The sequence below is a fragment of the Protopterus annectens genome, chromosome 7.part0, assembly GCF_019279795.1.
Source record: "Protopterus annectens isolate FY-2018-M chromosome 7.part0, PAN1.0, whole genome shotgun sequence".
Classification (NCBI taxonomy): domain Eukaryota; kingdom Metazoa; phylum Chordata; order Ceratodontiformes; family Protopteridae; genus Protopterus; species Protopterus annectens.
Genome location: NC_056739.1, coordinates 1145105569 through 1145122675, shown reverse-complemented (window position 1 = coordinate 1145122675; position 17107 = coordinate 1145105569). Strand labels below are relative to the sequence as shown.

At 38.9% G+C, this 17107-nt stretch overlaps 1 protein-coding gene across 2 annotated transcripts in view; it reads right to left on the bottom strand.

Moving 5' to 3' along the window:
• LOC122806913 (stereocilin-like) overlaps nt 1–17107 on the bottom strand; it is a 608237-nt gene that overhangs the window by 543270 nt on the left and 47860 nt on the right. The window lies entirely within an intron of this gene.

The following is a 17107-nucleotide window of genomic DNA, read 5'->3' as shown; positions in this document are numbered from 1 at the left end:
ACATATACACATATATGTATACATACAAATACATAGATATATAGATAGATGTTCACAAAACAACGATGTGAACAGGCATAGCCAGAACCACGTGCACATCTTAAAAACATACACCAACTGAAATAAGAAACACTTTGATTCACAGTGCAGATATACATTTATTTCAGAAAACCACCACCAGAAAAATGCAAACCAGGTTTCACGTCCTACAGAGCTCAGGGCATAAGCATAACCAGTCAAGCACACTTTTTATAGTTTGAAAGGTGGGAAAACAAACTGTATAATGTAAATCAAAATATCATATTAAACATATTCATTCAAATAATTATATAAATGACATCCTGTTTAAAAATATTCCATAAAGTGCAACAGAATTCAATATTTGCTTATAAAATCAGCTATCACTCTAAGTGTGTAATCAATGGAAACAATTGTGCAATATAATTAATTATAATTCATTATGTACATGTATACTGACAAATATATTTCTTTTTTTTTCAAAAACTATAAAACAAAATACTACAACATGAAATAAAGAAAGAAACGTTCACATATATAACAATATATAAATATGATTGTCTCACCACCGACTGACCAAATGATAGACAACTGAAGTCATTGTAAAACATGGTGAAATTATGCTACTAGGTAATAACGCAGCATACATTAGCTCTGTGTTCCTTTAAAAAAAAAAATTAAACCTCAGAGTCCATGGAGATAAACTGCCTACGTGTTAATAATCCACATATAAGACATAACCCTATAAATGACAATGTAACTAAGTATTACCCATATATATATTGGTTTACAGGTTCATAGGTGTGTACTAGGCAATCAGTCTCTAGACCATTTCAAGACTAGCCAAAACACTCTAATCAAAAATTCCTTCTAGTCTCAATGAGGGCAAGACAAGATTGACCGGGGAGAATTTGAGGCTGCCAATCCAATTATCTGGGCTTACCTTGAATATGGGAAGGGTGCTACTCTGCATGACATGTAGTGGAAGTTTGTTCCAGAGGTGAGGGATACATTGGGATAAAAATCTATCGTGCCATCATGTCTTATTTACCTGCTGATGAAGATTTACTTCCTTTAACTTAGTATTTGAAGTAACATTAGTTCTGTGAAGGAGAAGGAATCAAATAGGGTTGGATCTTTCATGTCTTGAAAGGCTAGACACAGATCTCTATGGAGAAGTCTGTAAAAGACTGACTACAGAGAAAAGGGTGCCAGTCTCTACTGATAAATAAGACTTTTTAGGCCATTGATCTGTTTAGTTTTGACTCTCTCAGGTCTCTCATGTTATGTGATATGTTTAAACAAATACATGCCAAAAGATGCATTATATTCATGAATGGGTCTGATAAGGTATGAGTAAAGGGGTATTAAGACTTCTTTGGATCTAGTGGAGATGCCTTTTTAAATTACATGGGCCAGATAAAAGTCTTTCTAACTACTGTGCAGATATGATGTTCAAATGATTCAAAATTATTAAGTGGAGTGCCTAGATCCCTTACAACGGTGTCTGACTGATTGGAGGGGTGCATCTCCTATATGGTCACGAAACTGTTTTATTTTGGTTAAAAAATAAATATGCTACATTTTTACATTTAATTTGAGACCATTATCCTTGTAGCAATTTTTAACATGTCTAACTCGTGTTGAAGCAATTGTGAGTCAGATGAAAATTAAATAATACCTAATTTACAGTTGTCTGCACACTTAGTTAACCATAGGCCAGAAGTGCTGTCCTGAAGGTCTGAGAAATATACGCCAGTACTTTTCCATTATTGGGGCAACACTTTCAATGCAATCATTCAGCTGAAATCCAGTACCTTAATATGTCTGTTAACCACATATGTGTAAAAATTATGGCTTAATAACAATTAAAAAAAAAGAAGTTAATTTTAAATGTTACACACACCTGGTTAACAGACATGTTAAGGTACTGAATTTCTGCTGAACAATCGCGTTGAAAGTGTTTTGTCCGATAAGTTACAATGAAAAAATAAATAAATACAGCAAATTTGGATAAGATTTTTTTAACTGTCATACTGTCCTGATATTTGCCCTACATTAATTGCACAAAATTAACTATCTCCCTCTAAAATGTCTTACTTTAAATCGCATTCAAGCAGTTCTCAACTCATGATCTGATTGGCTATCACACACCACACCTCCGTGCCAGGCCTCTGTCACTCCCTTCCCCATTCAACTCACTGGGTTTATTTAGATAATTTAGCTTCATCTAGTTTCTTCCTTTATAATGTGGATAGCACAGTTATAGAAAAGCAATGTTTATGTATTATTTTAAATCAGGTTTACACGTAAGGTACTTACTGCGGCTACTGGCACAGTACAGTAGAGTGGAGTCGCTTTTTTTTTTTTTGAATAAAGAACAGCGGGGGGAATTTCACCTGGCAAGGTACAAACTGTAGGCTTTGTACATGTTAACAACTCGTTTTGCTTTTTTCTGGGTAAGGGAAATCAGTAATGTGAGCATTAGAAGGCCGGGCCATATGAATTTTCATTTTCTACAGAACTACATGCATATTACAAGACTCAGGTTTTTTCACGATGTTGAGTTTACCGATACTGTTAGTAGCTTTAAATCACTGTCATATAAACAGTGGTCGTATTGTAAAGGTCAATTTTATTAGGAAACAGCTCTTAAGTTATTGTCTCCAAAACAAGAAACAGTACATCTCATAGTGTGGAAAGAATGACTACAATGTGGAACTTTTGCTAGCAGCCAATTACAATCGTCAGTTTAAGGAATCTCACAGCGGTCAGTGTAACTGTTGGCCCGATATATAATTTACACATGGTTGGTGAGCTCCAAATGCAGTGTCTTGCCATGTATGTTTGCTGTTAATCCAAACAGGTGTGTATAAACTAATTAAATGGGAATATTGAAAAACAAAGAGGCAACTTGTATATTTTTCATAAACCTGCTTATATTAACACCAAAAAGACATGAAAAGACACTACATTCAGAGCTCACCAACCACATTTAAGGTGTTGCCTCAATAACGGAAAAGTACCTATATGCCAAATAGGAGAGGGCCCAAAACTGAGTCCTGTGGCATATCACTGTTAACTTTTTGCTTTCAGAAGTAACACTAAGCTGTTTCCTTTGGGTCGGAGAATTTAGTAGCATTGTGCAGTAGCTGTAAAGATTGTTGTGTGCTGCTTCTTAGCTTTCTGACAAAGTTAAAGAAAGCTTTGCAATTATTTTTTGGTTTTACTGGCTATTTAAGTCTATACCAAGCTTTAAGCTTCATAGTGGTTCCCTTAAGCTTTCTGTTTTGCTTACGTGTACTTTAAAGGTAGAATGAGACCTCTTAAAGACATGAAGCAATTTCTTTCTCTTGTTATAATTTATACAGGCATTCCACGGCATGGCTTTGTTTTTAAACTTCTCATTATTTTGCTGTGGATAGGGACTGCCTTATCAATACAACTGTTTAGGTGGGAGTAGAAGTCAGAGGTATAGGTAGTAGCATTAGCAATGGGATTCTTCAGAAGAAGATAACAGAAGAATTTTTTTTAAGTCACCAAGTAAATGAAGGTTTTCTTTGAAGTCCCTAAACAAAGAGTTATTTATGGGGAAAATTCCATCAGTTGTAAAGGAAAACATCACTAAATTATGGTCGGATTTAACAAGGCTTGATGATACATATGGAGATGCACAAGAAGTAGCCATATTTGTGAGAGCTAGATCAAGGATATTAGGGCCTCTAGTAAGCTGGTTAACTATTTGTGAAAGAGAGAGTTAGCATTTATAATGCCAGAGAAGTGCTGGACATGTCAACTATTGTAGCCAGTTTATTGGCTGATAGCTGAATTTCCCTACTATAAGGGTCTTGGGCTTAATGGGAATTTCATCTAATGCATTAAGATAGCTATCATGCTCAGAAGAGGATACAGAGGGTGTACTACAGCCAGCTATGAAGTAGTAATTAGTCCTGTTTATGGTGATTTGGACTTCAGGAGTTCAAAGGTTGTGTCCCAAGGAATCTGTTATGAGGTGATGATATCCTTGACAAATATTGATACTCCTCCACAACTACCAAATTGGTTTGGTGATATGACAGACATTATTCCCAGGAAAAGAGGGACAGCTTTCATTAATCTGAATTCATGTTTCTGTAACTACACATATATAACTGAGTTCAAACTGAAGGACAGCTTCAAATTCTGGCATTTTTGTTAAAATTCCTGGCACTGAGTAGAGCCACATTAATGTGTTTCAAATTATAATATACTAGGTTGTAATGTCCATCAGACTGAGTCTTGCTAAAAATGTATTATGAGTGCAGCAAAGGCTTTAGTCAGAATGCAAAAGCCTTGCTAGCAGAGGTGCAGACTAACCCTGACAAAACAGAAAGGCTTGTCGATCACCTCATCTTAAGCTGACCCAAACTAGATACAAATAGAATGACACTAAATTATTAAAGCCAATTATCTTGTGTTTGAATCCCAACATCATTCTGGGTGATGGAAAAATACCACTCAAGACCATTGTCTTTGCTGCCATAGACACATGTATAGCAAGCTCAATCATATTCTTCTTCATATCCCAATGGGTAGAGTGTCTAAGGTCATTAACCCCTTGTGAACCACTATCAGTCATAATCATATTTGTCACGATGGAGGGAACTAAGTGCCCTTGTTACATCCTGGATCCTAGCTCCAGAAAGACAGCTGTCACCCTATTGTTATCCAGCCTATTTTACTAAAACATTATCATGGTTTGGTGCATGGTCGGTGGGCCATAAAAGCTTGAAGTCTGTACCCTTGTGACTCTTAGAGGTATGCATCCTAGGTGTGGATGTGATAGATGAAGGAAGATGTGTTGTCACATTTCCCTTCAGGTGACTGATATCAGTTTGGTCTTGGTTTACTAATGTAAGCATGGATACTTTATTATTACTACTCAAATATTAGTCATTATCACACTGAGCTGTAATATCCCAGTACAAAAGCATCGAAGGCATGATCACTGTTGTATCTCACGGTGGTGATCAAGATAAAATATTGACATTCTGTAAGGGTGCAGTCCAAGGAATGAATACTATCATGGGTCCTGCCAGCTGTTGCATTTATCAGGTAAATGCTGTGAAGCCCTGTGTTGCTGTTCTATGATGTGGTCATCCTGTGATATTACAATTTGATAAGTCAGCACCCAAAATTTCAATGGTAATCTTTTTTCTATATAATTGCTGCACAATGCCATGATGCTATTAAAATTACAATGTAATATATTACTGTTACTATGACATTACAGTATCTCATTGAAAGACTAACCTTCAAATTCAGGAAGATCCTCCCTGCTTGTATAAACTGCAATTTGCAGGTAGGTCAATTTTTCACAAAAGTGAACATGTGATTCAGAGACAGCTATGATTTCAGTAAGAAAGACCTCATAACTGTCTCATTAGGATATTTCTGAATCACTCTTTTGTAAGACTAGCACTTTTAGACTTGACAGTGGTTGTGGTTTCCCTGATAACCAGTGTATCATGCTGACCCTGCACACACACACACACACACACACACACACACACACACACACACACACACACACAATTATACACACATATGTATACATACATTCAGACGCCCATACAGACACACACACACACACACACACACACACACACAAACACACACACACACACACACACACACACACACACACACACACACACACATACATACATTCAGACGCACATACAGAGACACGCACACAGACAGACACACACACACACACACACACATACACACACACACACACACACACACACACACACACACACACACACACACACACACACACACACACACACACACACACACACACACACAAACCCACACATACATGCTTCCATTCACACACATAACTACCCAACAACAAACAAGCTCCCCAAGGATGATCAAACCCATAGAAACACTCTAGCAATCACATACACACACATCCAGACCTACTCCCCCAGTACAGCCATCCATTATGGTTTTGCGCTAAAGAATAATACACTCTTTTATTCTTTGAAACCTAACCAGTGATAAACGTATTACTAATGATGTTCAGCTTATGAAACTCAATCATTTGTCTGCAAGAACAGCCAACTCATCTTTCAGCTATTGTTCTGTTGCAAAATTAATTAACTGTGATGTATTTACTGTTGACAGAGAGCTGTTTGGACTACTAAATTCAAGCAGTATGGTCATGCTTATAAGGTCCCAGTATGTGTGCAGAAAGAAGATGCTTAATAAAAAGTAGCTGAATTAGTCTGGAATCATAGAGACAAGAAACAATATTCTATTATTCAAGTAGAAACAGAGACTGTGATTGGAAAAGTAGTTCACCCTGTTGTATTTCCAATTTAACACACGGTATAACACGGAAGGTACTTTCCTCTCAGTAACAATCTTTGGAGGCAATGGGAAGAAGGTATTCTTTTTGACAAGCCACATTATCTGTATAGGGAAGGGAACCACTAGCAAGTGAATAAACTTACACATACTGTATACCTCTTGCTAAACTAGAGAAAAGGAGGAGCAACAACTAGGTATATTTTCATGAGCATATGAATCCAACAAAGTAAAGGAATAATATGAAAATGCTATAAATGTTTAGAAAATGGCTAAGGATGCAAACGGTATAACCTACACAATTTAAAGAGATATGTCAACATACACTTATGACAGAGAAGCGTGCAAAAACAAAACAAATATAAGTGTTATTACAACCTAAGAGTACTGCAAAGAAGGAAGTAAAATGGTTAGCCAAACTAAAGAGATGAAACCACTCACTGCAAGAGTATATTCATTGGGAATGAAGTTAGGAAGCATAGAAGATGTCCAACATGAACAGAATTCTAAACTTGCTGTCAAGCTGAATCTGAAAGCCCACAATGTCTAGAATGTTAAGCTGTGTGGAAATGCTGAGGAGGAAAACCTTTTCAATATGAAAGACATCACTAGCATAAAGAAGAAGAAACATTACCTGATCACAGTTCTAAACTCAATTCTGTCAGTGCAAAAGAAAAAAATCAACTAAGACAGAACTATATGAAACGTACTTATAAATAAGGAAAAGTTAATATGGTGATAACTGTTAATGGCTCCAATCGCAAACTGTACATGACAGAGGTAAAATAATTAGGGTGCATAACAAGTAGTTAGACAAGAAAAACAAAAACTAGTAGCAGTGATAATCTAGCCTATTCCAAGCACTAAATTCAAGTGAGGACATTCTTAGGGTTAATTGGGTACTAAAAAAGTGTGGACTCTATTCTGTAACAGTAGCATGGCTTCTTAAAGGTCTGACAAAATGGTAGGTGCTACTTAAAGAACAATGAACATTAGAGGTTCACAATGCTTTTAAGCAGAGGGCACAGAATGTATAATGGTTAAGGTCTTGTCTGTACACGTTTTGATCATGACCTCCTGCCAATGCCTGTGTGGATTTTGTACATTCTCCCTGTGTCACATAGGTTCATAGGAGGTTACTAGGTATTGACCCGAGGGTCATTTTAACCTAGCCTATTACACCCATTATATTTCAAGAGAAAAAAGTCTAGTCAATGCCTAAGATTATTATTAGTAATGACTGCCCGTGTCCACGAGGGATGTGGGAGCTATTTCTTGCAAGAATTTGTGGTTTTCCATCCATTCATCCAGGCTCCTTTTGAATAAAGTCATAAAGGTGCTCTGCTTAACATAAATTGGTAGCCTGTCCCAGAGAAGTGACAACCTCTGGGAGATGAATTTGTCTCTCCAGCATGTCCTGTTTAAAAATCTTTATGTCACTGGAGCAGGCAATTCTAGTCCCATTTGACTTACAGATGTGCAGCAGCTTCATAAGGTTGGGGTCAGAGATTGCTTTGTAAGCCAGGCACAAGTCCCCCATAAGCAGCCTATATACTACTGAATACAGTGACAAAGACTTCAGTCTTTCTTGTTTCCTCTCACTTCCCCAAAACATTCTGGGTGTTTTCATTTCAAATTTAGCCACAAATGGAGTTTGTGGACAGCAGCACAAATTTTTGATGGTCCCAGCAGGTGGAGGAGTTGTGTAGACCAACCTCTTTAGGCATCAACTGTGGTGAGCAGTATCCTCTAGATAAGAGAAGATGGATCACAGACTGAATGCTAAGTCAGGGTTAGCCACTCAATGTTATAAAAATGTGTTCTGGGTGATTTGGTCACAATGACTAATGTCATCTAATATGGCAATGAGTATTTGCTGGTGATAAGCGGCATAAGGACCTGGCCAGCTCTGACCTATGCCAAGGACCCATGCTAACAGTGGGAGGGGACCATGTGTCCCATTTGGTAAGTGTGTGCTTGAATAAAGCCCAGCAGTTCTGGTCAATAATAATCAGATGGCTGGCGTCAACTTGCCCAGCTTAAGTTACCTAGGATACTCTGTTGAGTGAAACCTGGGCATAAAAACAAGCAACCTGACAAACATGAACTAAGGATTGCTACACTCGGTATAGGTTAATTTACAGGAAGCAGCTTGGAAGTGGATGACATGATAAGGAGTAGACTAGACATCATGTGTATACAGGTAACATGATGGAAAGGCAGTGCAGAGTTTACTACTCAGGGACAGAACAGACTATAAATAGTGTGGTAATTGTTATAAGGACAAGGCTTCAGAAGACAGTAAGGGATGTCATCAAAAATTAGTGACAGACTCATGGCAATCAGACTCCACTGTAAGGATACAGCAGTATTCATAATCTCAGCCTATGTCCCACCGCAGGATTGTGATAGTAAGGAAAACAGTATATTCAGGCAGCAGTTCAAGGACCTATTAAACAAAGCAGGACAACATGAGTTGGTGCTAATTATGCAAGACCTAAATGCACATTTCTGGGTCTGGGTGAGGCAACAGGAATTAAGATGGAGAGGCCATTCTTCTGTCTGGCAAATAGTTTGAAAGTGGCCAATAGAAGGGTCAGCAAGAGAGACAGTCACAAGATCACATACAAGAGTGGCCAACCTACAACTCGGGTAAACTTCCTCCAAGTAAAAAAAGAGCATTAGGGTAAAACCAATTATTGGAAAGTCACCCCCAGTCAAACAGTTAGCCCACAACATAAACCACTGATTGTCACAATCAGCTGCAGGCAGTAGTCAAAGAAGGAATTAAGGTCAACAGAAATTAGCCTGAAAACCTTAAAGTTGACAAAAGTAAAAGCACAAAAGTTCAAGGAAATACTCTGGTCTCTAGCACCTTCGGAAGAAGAAAAATAGGTAGAGCTGAAGAAGAAGAATGGCAGTCCCTGAAAATAGTGTATGTGAGGTCTACATAACAGATATATGGCTAAGCCAGGTATGGAAATAAGGTGCATAAGGAAAGCTGATGGTGGAATGCTTAATGTCCATGAAGTCATCAAAAGAAAGAAGGAGTTGTTCAAGAAAAATAGGAGATAGAAAAGACAGACCAAGCTAAGAAGGAATATTGCTTGGTTAACAGAGGCTAAGAGATCAATTGCAATAGCAAAGAGCAAGGCATCAGAGGCACTGAAGCAGCTTCTGGAAAGTGATTCAGCAGATGGCACAAAGAAACCGAATCAACTTGAAAAGCAAAGGCAGAAAGATAAAGAAGCTAGTCATCAAACACCATTTACAAGGGATGCCAGCAACAACCTGCTCACAGGTCCACAGGACATCAAAGGCAGATGGAAGTACTTCCAGAAGATTCTGAATGAAAAAAAAAACAGAAGCTGTGCTGCCCCAGACACAGCCTATGATGATTAAAAAAGAGGAGCCCACCCCAGAAGAAATAAGCACAGCACTAAAAAAAAAAATAAAATCTTGTAAGCACCAGGCCCAGATGAGGTAATGGCAGATATGATAAAGATGTTAGGTTTGTTGGGGAAAAATGGCTCTTCAGAATTCTCATAGCAGCAAGTGTTTTAGTGACAGTGTACAAGAGCAAAGGGAACAGTCACAACTATCATCAGACAGAAGTATCAGATTCCTGTCACACTGCCCAGTGCAGTGAATACTGGTGAGGGATTACATTAACAAAGGATCGAGGGGACAGATCAATAAAGCTGCTGTATGAAGACAATGTGGCATTAAAGGCAGACTCTGAATAAAAACTTCAGCAAATGATAGGGGAATGAAATTGGAAACTGAAGGCACACAGGATGAAACTAAATACACATATGATAGCTGTAATGACAACAAATGGGAGAATCAGAAGAAGATGAAAACTAAGACAGAAGGAAAATTACTGGAACGGGTTAACCACTTCAAGTATCTGAGGGTTGGGTTGAAGAGAAGGGAAGTCTGAAAGAGCAGGTCAAATCTAGACTCAAAACAGAAACGAAATCCAAATGGTAGAAACGCTTGCTTTATTACACAGAGAACAAAGCTTTCGGGAAAACACCCTTCATCAGTATTCATTATACAATGTAAAAATCAGGCACTATATACCCTAATGAAATAAAACACATGACACAGCCAACCAATAGAAACAAATAATCACTTAAGACAAAAACTCTTCAATTCAACTTTAGATAAGAAAAACACATTTATAAATATTTAAAGCAACAAATAATTAATATCATGTATAAATATGTATATATATATATATATATATATATACACGTCCTTATACATAAACCTAAAACTATGTATATAGTATATATGGGAACATGTGTGCACTGTGAATGTTTTTATGTAGGAGAAAGCTCAAGATGCCTGAAAGATCATATGATTGAACATGTCTGAGATCAGAGAGGAGTTTAGCAACAAATGATTTAGCCAAACACAGTATGGATAGGGGTCAGATGCATGAATTTCAATTTAAAGTACTAGAGGTTATGCATAAAAACTTGAGAGGTGAGGAAGTTAATAATAAACGTGAAATAGTTGAATATAAATGGATAACCATATTATAGCCTGCTAGGCGACCAGGGCTGAATAATATGATAATGATAAAGCCTATTTTGGTTGACAAACAAAACCGGTATAAATAAACGATACCTGCTATAAGTCATTTTAGGTTAATGTATAAGCACATGTATATATATATATAAATATATATATATGATATTAATTATTTGTTACTTTAAGTATTTATATATGTGTTTTTATTATCTAAAGGTGAATTGAAGAGTTTTTGTCTTAAGTGATTATTTGTTTCTATTGGTTGGCTGTGTCATGTGTTTTATTTCATTAGGGTATATAGTGCCTGATTTTTACATTGTATAATGAATACTGATGAAGGGTGTTTTCCCGAAAGCTTTGTTCTATGTGTAATAAAGCAAGCATTTCTACCATTTGGATTCAGTTTCTGTTTTGATATATACATTCATCCAGTATGGTTAACTACAACTAATTCGTATCTCTGGCAAAGCAAGACTCAGACAGGCTGCAGCCAATTGACGCAGAGTGTCAGCGGTAATGTGTGATAGATGAATGCCAAAGAAGCTGAAAAGTAAGGTGTACAAAAAAGTGGTGCAAGCAGTACCACTGTATGGGACAGAAACCTGGGCAGTAAGGGCAGAGCAGCTGAGGAACCAGCAGTGATGGAGATGAAGTGCCTGAAACAGGTGATGGGATGCACACTAAGGGACAGACAAAGAAATGAGGATATCAAAGCAGAAACCCAAGTTGCTCCAATTACAGAAAATGTCAAACAGAACAGATTACAATAGTTCAGGCAAATGTCTATGAAAACACGGACCGAAACACAAGGTTAGTGGCGCAGCATGATACCTCTGAGATCATCCATGTGCAACTAACATCGGGCAAATCTGCAATGCAAATTGTGACCTGCTACAGATCACCCTCTATGACCCAGGACCACCACTCCACCTTTCTGGTGAAGGTCCTACCAAACACCCTGATATTGGGCAATTTCAATTACCCTACCATTAATTGGGAAAACTACTCGAGTACAAACTCCCAGGCCCAGCGCTTCCTGAAATTCATCAACTCAAAGGCACTGGATCAGCTGGTAAACTCCCCTACCAGAGGTGAAAACATATTGGACCTGGTAATCACCAACATGGCGACACATGCTCCACACCAGAGGTCAACCTGTCACTGGTTAGATCAGACCATAAACTAATCACTGTGGATGTCCACACCCCACCACCACCCCCAGCTAAGGAAACCACAGTAAAAAACTTTTCTAAAGCAAACTTCACCTTACTTAAGACAGTGGCAATAAGTTTCACAGCCCCCACGCTAAAGGATAATACTGCCCAAGATGCAGAAACATTTACAAATGCACTCTATGAGCACCTACAAGGATGGATAGATCGTGCCATCCCTAGCAAAACCAAGACTCACTCCTCTAAGAGAAGGAAACCAGTCTGGTGGACCCCTGCCAAAAACAGGTTATACGATAAAAGGAGGAAACTAGTTCAGAAAAAAAGCAAATCCCAAGAAGGAAAGACATCCCTGATCAGTATCAGTAAGAAACTAAGGTCCCTCATAAAATCATCCAAGGCTAACTTCGAAAGAAAAATAGCCAAGGATTCAAAAGATAACCACAAAGCCTTCTTTAGCTATGTTAAGAATCTAAGTGGCAACTGGCAGATATACACTGAACTAGTACCAAATAGCACAAAATATACTGAACCTACTGATACTGCCAACATTCTGGCAGATAGATTCAGTGCAAACCTCACCTCCCTCTCACCCCCAAAAGGGCCCACAACAATACCAGAAAAGTGTACTGTCCGGAAATCACAGATGCACAGGTGAAAACAGTCCTTTCAAAAGCCAAAAACTCAGCATCAATGGGGCCAGATGGTGTCCTAGGCTGCGTCTTGCATGAACTACAGAACAAATTAACCCCCCCACCTAAACACGCTGTTCAACCTCAGCCTCTCCACAGGCTATGTGCCCATAGAATGGCACACAGCAACAGTTATTCCACTCCACAAAGGAGGGGCCACAACTGACCCTGGTAACTATCGCCCCATAAGCCTGACTAGCCTGGTCTGCAAGGCTATGGAGCGGATCATCATGGAACTCATTAACAAAGACTTTGGGAACCTCCAAACACTTGACTCGACCCAGTTCGGCTTTGTTAAGGGCAGATCATGCCTACTAAACCTGGTTGACTTCTTTGAGACAGTCACCAAGGCCATAGACGAGGGAAAGGTGGTTCACACAGCCTACCTCGACTTCGCCAAGGCTTTCGACACCATTCCTCACTCAGGTATTACAGAAAAACTCACCAGCCTGAACATAAACCCCTACGTCATGAGATGGGTTGCCAACTGGCTTACAGACACAACTCACATGGTAAGAATAGTAGGCTCCAGGACCGACTCTAAACCAGTCACAAGTGGTGTCCCGCAAGGCTCAGTCCTGGGAGCCCTACTGATCGTCATATACTTCTCAGAAGTACAGGCAAACACAGGAGGACTATGGCTAACCAAGTTTGCCGATGACTGCAAACTGGGAGCCATAATTGACTCTCTGGCTGACACGGACATCCTCCAAAAGGGCTTTACTGAGACAGACACCTGGTAACAAAGTCATGGCCTCAAGCTAAATGACAAAAAATGCATAGTCATCCCGTTTGGGAAAAACAAAACACCCACGAATTACCACATAGGTGGCAGCCCCCTTAATACAGAAGAGTTAATAAGAGATCTGGGGACCCAGGTAGATAGTAATCTCTCCTTTGACAATCATATTGCCAAAGTAGTTAGAAAATCCTTCTATGTGGCCCATCTAATTACTAAAGGGTTCGCATCTAGAAATAATGAGGTTATATTGCCCCTCTACTCGTCACTCATCAGACCCATCATAGAGTACAATGCCCCATTTGGGATGTACCTCACAAGACACTTCCAACAGCTAGAAAGACCACAAAAGTACCTCACCAAGAGGATTACTGGCCACAAACATATGTCCTATGCAGCCCGACTGAAAAAACTCCAGCTGTACTCAGTGGCATATCGCTTACTCTGCCTGACTTACAAAGCCATGTCCAACTCAGAATTGATGGACAAGTTCCACCTAAAGAAATCCATGTCACTGCAAGCCACATGCTCTAGTGAGTTAAACCCTCACCACAACAATAAATAGAACATTCTGGAGGGATAGATTCCTGTCACAGAGACTCCCCATGCTTTGGAACAAAATTCTAAACTACATTAGGCAGAGCCCCTCACTAACACTCTTCAAGAGAAACCTTGACGAGTGGATGGGTAACAGAAAATACACCCCTGGGATCACTTCATTGGCTCTGCTTGACAGAGGATCAGTTAATTAATCAATGGGGTGGTGAAAGCCAACACACTCTGGCTACGCTTATAAATGTCCTCGGACAGATAGCCTAGTACCGACCTATGAACCTGTGAACCTATAAAACAGAAGACAATCTGGTGAAGAAGATTTGAGACAGCATATGTGAGGACTACAGAACAGATATGCAGTCAAGCATTTCACAAAGAGATGGACAGCTTGTATGAGAGAAGATCTATGGCCATCCTCGCTAACTATTAAAAAAAAGTAGGAGTGGTGAGTGGCATTGACTCAAGAGAGAATGGTGATATTTGTTGCAACAACCTGACCCAATGGGAAGAAGTGTTTGATGATGATAACTGCTTTTAAGCAGATGAAGGAAGTGTTATATTTAGAACATGCTTTAGTATTCCTGGATTTCAAAAGACCTTTCATAACTTATGCTGATACATCACATCCCGGTCTCTGTGCAGTATATGTCTTTGGGGAGTGATGGGGAATACTGTATATGCTTTCTAATAAACTAAGTCAGTGATGGTGAACCTATGACACACTTGTCAAAGATTTTTATTTTTTTTATTTATTTTACATTTGTTGACCGGGCCAGTCTAACTGGATATATGCCCATTTTCAGTAGAGGCCCGAAGAGAAAAGCTCCACATAAAAACAAAGCAGAATAGTGCAACTACGGATACAGTTCACTTGTCAGACAAAACAGCTGTTTACATGGTAACATAGTAATCAGGATAGATAACAAACAAAACATTTTTTTAAGACCAAACAATAATAGAAGAAAAAAGTATTTAGAAGGGTGTGAGACATTCCAAAATCAAAGTTGTATATACGTCACAGAAGAACAGATAATTATATACAAGGCAGGGACACATTATTTAAAAGGCAGTGACCCATCTGTAAGACAGTGACACATTCATAAGGTCCTTGTTGGGTATGATTATCCTAACCTATAATAGTATCTGAGAAGAATGGGTTTTGTACAGTCTCAAGTTATCTAACTGATCAGATGAACAAAGGGGTAGAATGTAATGGTCTTAAATGTAGCAATGAAATGAGTAGTGCTTAGTGTGAGAACCTAGGACAACAGGAAGAGGAATCTTAGTCTGGGTTGGTACAAGGACATAGCCAGTGGGTTGTAAGGTATATTTTGAGTTTCTTTTTGAATAGTAGAGTTGAAGAAAGAGATATGAGTTCACCAGGAAGTAGATTCCAGATTTTTCCCACAGTGTTAGAGAAAACTGAATCTCCTGCTTCATTGTTGGGTTTCTGTCTAGATACCAGTAGTTTATTTGCTGAGAGTAGGTTTGTAAGAGTTTTATATGGGGTGATTAGACTCATGAGTATTGGTGTATTGCTTGGATGATAAAGGGTCTTATGGGCAATAATACGTTGGGAACTGAATCTGATTATGCAGCTCCAGCCAACCCAGTTGTTTCAGATTTTGGCAATGGTGAGTTCTAAAAGGGGAGCCGGTTGCAAATCTGGCAATGTTATTGTAGAAGGATGCCAGCTTGTTGAGGTTGATTCTTGATAGATTGGTGTATATAGGAGAGGCATAGAGGAGAGTTGAGATAAGGTGGGTGTGGGCAATAGTAGTTCTAGCTATGGAAGTAAGGAAGGGTTTAATCTTATAGAGGGAGCTTAGTTTTCTGTTGACTGATGTTATTGTGGTGTTGATATGAGTATCATAGTTAAGGTTGTGGTCTATAGTTACTCCTAAGAGTTTGGTGGTAGTGTCAGGAGATATGACTGTGCCATTATTAGATCTGATAATGAAGTCAACTGGGGTGGACTTTTGTGTGGGAGTAAAGAGCAATAATTTTGTCTTTTTGGGGTTAAGGAGGAGACAGCGCTGTAAGAATACTTTTTCTACTAATTCAAAGACATTTTGGGCGAGGGACTGCAGTTCAGATGGACCAGTAGTGAAGCATATTAATGTAGAGTCGTCTGCATATTGTATGCATGTAGCTTGAGGGATGTTTACATTTAGATCATTAATAAAAATTGAGAATAGAAGAGGGCCCAGTACAGAACCTTGGGGTACACCAAGGGTGACAGGAAGGTGGTTAGATAGACTATTATCCCAAAGCACTGCCTGTTGCCTGTTATCTAAGTAGGACTTGAACCACAGTAGTGCCTGTGTATCAAGTGAGAGGGACTTAAGTATATTCAACAGTAGCTGATGGCTGAGCATGTCAAATGCTTTTGAAAGATCAATAAAGATTGTGGAGGAAAGAGTGTTACTGTTATGGTTTTTGTTAATTTGGTCAGAAAATGATAGGAGGGCAGTGGTGGTGCTATGGAAAGGACTAAAGCCATGCTGAGAGTTAGCTAATAGGCTATTTTGGAGAAAGTGGTCTAACAGTTGACGTTAGATGCATTTTCCATAATTTTAGCTAAGGGAGAGAGTAGGGCAGTTGGATGAAAGCTAGAGAATTCTATTGAATTACCACCTTTGTGTAGGGGGATTTTATGGGAGATTTTCCAAATGGATGGGATGGTACCTTGTGTTATGGTTCTATTTATTAGGATATAAATAGGATAGGCTATAACTTTTGCTGCTATTTGCACATATTTGTCTGGTAATAGGTCAGCAGATGGGATAGGTGGTTTGAGTTTTTGAAGAAGGGTACAGGTGGGGGTGTAGGAACAGGTTGTAGTTGAAATGAAGGCAGTAAGTTAGTTGAGGAGGAAGGCAGATTGGAGGATACAGGAGGTAATGAGTTAGCAAGTGATTGGATTGTTTCAGAAAAGAAGGTATTAAAGGCATCAACAATTTGTTTGGGAGTCTCATGGGCTATTCCTGATGGGGTCGATGTCTTCAAGTGGTCTGGATGTAGGAGTCTAT